Below are 8,641 nucleotides of genomic sequence, written 5' to 3'. Positions count from 1 at the left end.
CTGCTAAAACGAATCTAATGTAAACAGCTGTGACTTTACGCTCATCGGAGGCAATTTGTTGTTATGAAGCATTGCATAGTCTTCCTAAAGCCTTTGACACATTTTGCATTTGGCAGACACTTGCACGAGCACTGTGTGTCGTCGTTGTATATGGCGCATTTCCTTTGCAATTTAAGTAATTTTCGTTCTTTTTCTCTCGTTTATCTTTTATTGTCGAAGTATTATTCTGCAGTAGTGGGGTACAGTAATATCCTTTGTTAGAGTATCGGTTCTTACCACCCAAATTACTAAAAATTAACTGAAAACAATGAAAAATACCTAGAATTCTTAAAAAAACCGGTTGTCCCGGGTCGTATACACCTTGTTTATGTACGCTCGTTACAATGGTAGTCCCCAACAAAACCAGTTACAGAGGAAAAGCTTGCAGCATTTTTTGCAAGAATTGATGATATTTTCAATCATCTTGTCAAATGCAAATTCTTCACCACGCTCCAACTACTATCAGATTCATGTAGCTATTAAAGATGGAGAAAAAGACAGCTTTTGTTGTACCCTGTGGGCATTATGAATATCAAAGAAAGCCCTTCCCTCCCCCCCCCCCCCCCCCCCCCCTCCCCACCAAACACCCGCCTCTCCCCCTCCACAAAATTTTAACATTTTGCTGATTTACTTTTAGGAGGTTTAAAGCCAACACAGTTGTCTTTTCAAATTCAGTGAGAGAACATGCAAAGTAACTAAAAAACATACTAACCCATTTTAGTGATGCTAATATAAATTTGAAATTCAAAAACTGCGATTTTGCACTATCATAATTGCACTATCCAGGCCATATAATTTTAGCAGATGGTCAAGACCAGAACCACAATTAAAAAATGCAGTGAATGATTTTCCAGCATCGAGGAACATTAAAGAATTGCAACTGATTTCTCAGGTTAATAAATTACTATCGCCGTTTTGTGGAGAACTATCCGGTCACCACAAAATGGCTTGCAAAATTACTAACGAAGGGAGTTGCTCCTGTCTGCACAATGGATAGCAGGAGGGCCATGTTAAAACTGAAAGACATTCTTAACAAGTGCACCTGTCTTGGGTTATCGGCATTTTGCTCTACCTTTAATCTTGTTGTGTGATGCTAGCAATGTCTCAGCTGGTTGTATTTTGAGTCAGATACAAAATGGTGAAGGAAAACCAATTGGTTATGCTTCACGTCAGCTGTAGCAGCTGTGCAAAATTACACCACCACACAAAATGAACTTCTGATTCTTGTTTTTGGCACCCATTACTGTCAGTGTTACCTATAGGCATGACAGTTCACAGTAATTGCAGATCGTGTTGCTTTACAGTGCCTTTTGAGTTTAAAGGATCCCAGCAGTGGACTTGATAGATTGGTCTTAAAACTCTGTGAATATGACTACATAACCAGACTTAAGCCTGGAAAGTTAAATCAGAATCCAGGTGCCTTGAGTACAAAAATTAAGATCCTGCAAGTAGATGATGTGCTTACTGAGGAATTAAAGAAGGCACAAGAATCCCGAGACCACTGGCAAGTATATACTGCGACAGAGTCATGAGTGTATACAGACACATCGTTATGGGGAAAGTGCCACAAATAAATTAGGATATTATGTTCAAAATTGTCTTTTTGCACAGAGTGCAAGAACAAAAACCAAATGTACCTCTTCAAACTATATCTGAGGTAGCTGGACCTTTCAAAGTCTTAGCACTCTATATTGCAGGACCATTTCCCTTAACAGTAAAAAGTAACATACATTTTATCTGTCGCTGACCGATTCTCTCATCATCTTATTGTGTGACCCACTGCAGACATGGCCGCTGAGATGGTTGTGAGAGCACTGGTAACTTATTTTGCACTACAATCTAGAAGTCCAGAGGCCATTATAGCAGACTGAGGGACAAACATTATGGCCAATCTTATCACACAGTTTTCTTGACTGTTTAAAATAAAGAAGTTCAGGGCTACGTCATTTCATTCTAAGAGTAATGGCAGGGTTGAACACATTCATAAAACAGTACCTAGAATCTTATCTTATAACATGATTAGCTTCCCCTCAGACTGGGATTGTGTAATACCATATGTGATTTCGTCATACAACACCAGAATACATGAAACCACAGTGTCGATTCCCTTTGAGGTTGTTTATCACCACAAAATCCATTCATGTTTCAAGACTTATAAGCTGTCACCTGAAATGAATTCCAGCAAAGTGAAGTACCTGGCTAAAAGATTAACATTTATTTTGAAGAGAATTCAGCAGAACAATGCAGCTGAACATGGAGACAGCTCCATAGTTGAAAGGATGCTAGGATGCTGATATACCCATTAGGAGATCATGGGATGTTATGACAAACTGCCATGAAATTGAGCAGAACTAAGAAATTTACATGACCATGCACTAGACCATTACAGATTGTTCAGCAAAACAATGCAGCTGAACATGGAGACAGCTCCATAGTTGAAAGGATGCTAGGATGCTGATATACCCATTAGGAGATCATGGGATATTATGACAAACTGCCATGAAATTGGGCAGAACTAAGAAATTTACATGACCCTGCACTAGACCATTACAGATACTGTATTTCACATTGCCTGTCAACGTTGAATTACAAATCAGAAGATTATAGCCCAGTTTGATCGCTTGACCAAGTATAAAGATATATAGCATCTACTGTAGTGGATCCAGCAAATCTCAGAAATATTTAGAAGAGATTTTGGTATAATTTACATTCTGTTACCCCATCAATTTACAGTCTAGGGATTATGCTGTACCCTGTTTACATAGAAAACATCAACCCACTCACATATGTTGTCTGATACCCATATCACCATACTTTTGATAATAAACATTGGTGCAGTATTAATTCGAATTGTTTTTATAAATCAGGAAATATTCCATGTACCTTATTCCCTCAATCTTTGTATTTGGGGATGGTATGTGGAGTAAAACAAATAAATAAATACAAAAAAGTGTAGAGGGGTGTTGTGTGATGGAGGTTTTCAGAATTCGTGCTTGTTGGTTTGGAGGAGGTCATTCTGCTTGAAATAACTGTAAATATTTGTAGAGGTGTTATACCTCAACAGCATCTGAGTGTTGGTCCATAGGTTCAAGCGACTGCCACAGTATATCTCTTTTTTATTTTTAAAACCAGTTTTAATATAATATTTGAGTTTCCTTTAATACCTGTAGTATTTTTAATTTTCTTATTTGCTACAAAGGCTACACTTGTATTTACTTCCACTCTTTTCATCTGTAATAAAACATACGGCCTGATTTTAATTCCATTTGGTCTGGATTTTTTTCAACGCTTCTGATAACCTTTCTACATATTATTTGGTCTTCATTAGCTCCTCTTGCAACTCCACTAACCTAGATCGTGATCCCAGAGCTCTGCAGTTTGTTGTCACTGTTTCAGAAGTTGTAGAAACATTTGTGTTTCTAAGGCCCAAGTGATCAAATGCAGAAGTAGCTGTATGTGCCCTGTGGTCTGAGGATATTGCCCGAGTTTCCTAAGTACAATTTTATATATTCAGCATTACCCATTCTGTATAAGAGTACAACTCTTGATTCTTTAGATACTTTGGAAAGTTGAGGCGAAATTGACGTAAGATAGCACTTATACTGGGCATGCTTTTAGTGATGACATAGCATAACGCTCAAATCTCAACGACTTTTTTTCCATTTATGGACTTCTTTTTTACTTTCTGCTCTGTTGTGGTTAATATAAAATTAGTACCAGACCTAAAATTTTGACAGAGTTAAGTCTCTTCTTGGAAAGTTTTGCGTTGAAATTCAATGCAAGCGAGAAAAAGTTTATTTTCTACCAGTTATAAATTTTCTCTAGATTATTTATTAATGTACCATAAACCTTGTTATAATGTATTTTTTATCTTATCTTGTGTCCTGTCTTACATTTGTAACTTATTTTACATATATACTCCTCTACTTCATTGTGTGCAGTAGTCTGTTACAACATCTTACTTATTGGTAGTAGTAGTTCCTTTTACCCTATTACTAATTGTTTCACCTCTCCATTCATTTGTTATTTCAAAATAACTTCTTTCTTTTATAATCCCATGTTAAGGGTTTCAGAGTCTTACATGCTTACAGATTTGTTTTGTTACATTACTGATTAACAGAAAATTACTTCTGAAATGTTCACTTTCTATACAGAATGATTCATATTTTGTGTACATGGTTTGAGTTACACTAAAACAAACAGAGTAGTGTCAGAAATTTGACCCCATGTTACTTCTACAGTAATTAAAAAAAGGTAGATGAAATATCTCATGTATAAAATTTACTCTGTGAGCTATTAATTGATACTGTTTTTGGAGATAGCAATATTATGTAGATCAAAATATGGAGTGACATATGTACCAGGCACATCAATGCTGCCCCTAATGCATTGTGTGTGTGCTGTGGTGCCAGTGATGAAAATGAAGTAGTGAGGCATGTCATTATTGAGAAATAGCATCTCATATGAAATGGCAGTCAATTAGATACATTGTCATGATGGTTTTTCAGTCTAGTAGGCAACCTGATACGAAAACTATGAATAATTATGCTGGAAAAATCAAAATGGTTATTATACAGGGTGTTACAAAAAGGTACGGCCAAACTTTCAGAAAATATTCCTCACACACAAAGGAAGAAAATATGTTATGTGGACATGTGTCCAGAAACGCTTAATTTCCATGTTAGAGCTCATTTTATTACTTCTCTTCAAATCACATTAATCATGGAATGGAAACACACAGCAACAGAACATACCAGCGTGACTTCAAACACTGTGTTACAGGACATGTTCAAAATGTCCTCCATTAGCGTGAAAGCGAGGCGACACAGAACTGTCTGATATTGCAGTCAATATTTGTTGATAATGTCCGCTCTTGGTACTTATGTGAGTCTGTATTTGGGGTTACAAAATCAAGTCTCTTTAGCAAGCAAGCTTAGATTCAAATTATTACTATCAGCTAGTTGCATTGATCAATGGTTGCCACCTAAGTTGCTCATTAACAGATACTAGGTGCTCAATTCACATTTCAAAATGAATTGATATCGTTGATTGGCATAGCACATATACAATGAATTAATTAATTCCTTCGAATGACACAGGCTTCAGTTAACGCAGCATGATGTTTTGTCTGTTGAAAATTATTTCCTTTAATATTAATGTGGAATACTACATCATCATCATCATCTTTATTGTTATTCTTATTGTCCAGGGATAAGCCATACTTTGTTCACTTCTTGTGATGCTCGGTTCGAAATCGTAGGACACTACAGTTTTTCCTTAACTTGGTTTTTAATAACACAGTTTTTTTTTTAAATATGATTCACTACTATGAATGGACACACTTGTTTTTGGGCATGACGCAGTATGAAACTGACCAACTGAGCTTTATACAAAATGACAATTTCAGGGCCTACCCTCCAAATAAATTTCTTGGCCAACCACTGTCTTATCTGTCCTTTAACTGTTGTTGTTGAGTACTGTCTTCATGTTCTGCCGGTCACCAGGTACTTTTGACGAGTTTAAGCACAGCTTGTGGGTTTTCCTTGAGCGCTATTGATGAGTTAACTTAAGCCATCCTGCTGTCCCCTGACCACTAATTACAAGTATAAATGTGCAACTTCACAGGCAGCTGTGTACTGTTCATGAATTTAAGTGCACAATAGAGCTTTGAACCTATTTTTTAGCAGTTTCTCACAGTTCTGGCTACTACGTTGGTAGTAGTAGTAGTACTGTGTCTACTACGATATTATTTCACTGCATTCAATTTTACTTCATCTTACTGTTCATCAATGTTTGGGATTACGGAAATGTCCGATTCCACCCGTATCTTTGACCAATGACGTCACCAATATGGCGGACACGACCATTCACAATGTCTCCAATATGGCGCCTATGAGGTCATTATGTAAACACGATTACAAAATCCATAAATATAATCAAATTCAAGGGACCAGTGTGGGAAATTGGGGTTTTTTGGGTGGGGACAAACTAAACAGACAGACAGACAGACAGACACACACACACACACACACACACGACAACATAAAACCAATCAAAATTTCCCCAATTCCAATACATTCACAATATTCACAGGAATCTGTCAATTCCCTTCATCTACATAGCTCAACCACAATTACCGATACCACAAAAGAAAAATTGACATCTAGAAAAATTGCAACACTGCGACTACACATACCATCAAAAATGGGAATTGGACACTTCACTTTACCTATATAGGTCAACAGCAGCTCACAATACCAAAACACGTAGCTACGACGAGTCATTGGAATTGGACGCTTCCCTTGATCTATATAACTCAAATACAACTGACAATACCAAAAAAATTGAAATAAAGTACTTCCCCTAAGATACATAAATCAACCACAAGTGCTGATAACAAAACACCAACCACCAACACATGCAGTAAATAACACTGACGCAACAACACACAAATACCCCACCAATCATCATAACATGCAAACAATAGATCCAAAAAAATGGCTACTTACCACAAAAAAGTTCCAGCGCTACATACTAGGTCAGCAACCCCAATCCCCCCCACCTCCGCCAAACAAACAAACAAAAACACATCCAAAACAAACCAGCCCCCCCCCCCTCCCTCAACCTTAACCCAATTAAACTTAGAAGACATATCCATACCAAACAAAAGAAGCCACAAATTAAATTAAATGACTTACCACTCAACAAACAGCAAATGACACCACAATAACATAAACACAACACAAACTTAATTCTTAACTCACTGAAACCAATTTCTGTTCTTCTATAACAGTCATGACCGATAAATGCACACTTCAAGTAGTGATAACCAAATGAACCCAATACACCACATAATACACGGACCATACACACACCACTTGAGGACACCTCCAACTGCAACAAGACGACAGCTACAAACACAACACACTCATAAACTAAACTCCGCACCGTCATGACGTCACACACCACAACATGCTGTTGATCCAAATGTTTTTATCTTCAGCCCTTCTATTGAGGAAGAAATTATGAAGATATGAAGCATGACAGTGGGGATGAGTTATTCGATGTTGATACAAGTGGTAACTCCTCCACAGATTCTGACCATGACAGTCTCGAAGTCATGTACCTCAACAAGTGTAACATGTAGTCTTGTGACAACAAGATGTAATTGATGGTCTGTCCGAGGAAGAAAGGGTGGTGACAAATTTGACTAGAAAAAAAATCATTTTAGTCCACTTAATCATGCATTTGAAGACTTGTCCTTAGGACACAGCAATCAGCCAGGGAATGATCCAAGCTCTCTGTCATTCTTCATGTTATTTTTCAGAGAAGATACTGTACTGACTAATACACAAACAAGAGTTTTGGAGTCCCTTGATGTCTCTTTTACACGTGTGAAGTGCACAGGAGTGAAAGTACGGCATACACTGCATCAGACAGACAAAAATTATAAATGATCCTCTGTTTATGGTATTGAAATATTCATAAATCAATAAATATATTTCATACACTTGGATTTACATTTCTTTGAAGATTTTATTGCACAATTGGGCATAAAACAGATCATTTTCTTTCATTTCATGAACTGATGGTTTTAAAGTTTCCTTGACGTGTATGAGTCTCAGCTTTATCTTTAATAATTGTAGAAGCTGAAGAAATTAATTAAAATTTGTATCACAGCCATGACTTGAACCTTTTTTCAACTTTATTCAATTGACTGTATACATACAAATAGAGCACATTAATAAGAAATGACACATTATATTTAGTTTCAGATTTTCTTTTTAAAAATTTCTCCTTTATTACATTTTTGTTAACTATCTTTTCAGTGTTGGGAGTTCATTTTGGTTTTACATTTAGGATATTTTTCCATGTGTGTGTTTTTGTAATGCTTTCAGTCTTTTTATGAAGTTTTTGAGTTAGCTTTGTTGACTTCTTTCCTCATTGATGATTAATGGCAGCAAATAAACAGTTTTATGTTACTAGTGTAGGTTGGCTCAGTGACAGTGAGCTGCGACATCTCTCCCCCGCCCCCCTGCCCGCACATCTAGTACAGAAAAGGCTGCCCCAGGTACCACATCCCCACTGCACCTCAAGGTGGCACTCTGGAGCCAGTTGACTGTGGCCAACAAAGCTTCCAGCTGCATTTGGACTGTGGCTAACTCCTCCTGCATCCGCACACAACAGACACAGTCCCTATCCATCTAGCTAATATGTGATTTACTATAAGAAACTTAAGGAAATCTACTGCCACACAAGGTTAACAACTACACTCTAGGTGGCAGAAAGGACACTCAAAAATGAAAAAAATAAAAATTTATGGTAGAAGCTAGATCTGGTGCTTATTTTGCTGCTAGGGCTATCAAGTGGATACTACAGGAAAAAACAGTGACCTACAGTATACTGCTAGGGGCTATATAGTGAATGTTATTTATAAATGTTCAAAAGTAACCAGCGGTAAACTACACCTACTGGTTATCCCTCGCATTTACAGTGTAAACAAACGTTTACGTACACGCGAAAATGACCTAAACTATAAAAACGGCTAGATTCAATGTATCGAGTCGAAATGACACAAATAAACGTAAATACTGAGTATTGT

The sequence above is a fragment of the Schistocerca americana genome, chromosome 11 (assembly GCF_021461395.2).
Source record: "Schistocerca americana isolate TAMUIC-IGC-003095 chromosome 11, iqSchAmer2.1, whole genome shotgun sequence".
Lineage (NCBI taxonomy): Eukaryota > Metazoa > Arthropoda > Insecta > Orthoptera > Acrididae > Schistocerca > Schistocerca americana.
This window is presented reverse-complemented; position numbering follows the sequence as displayed.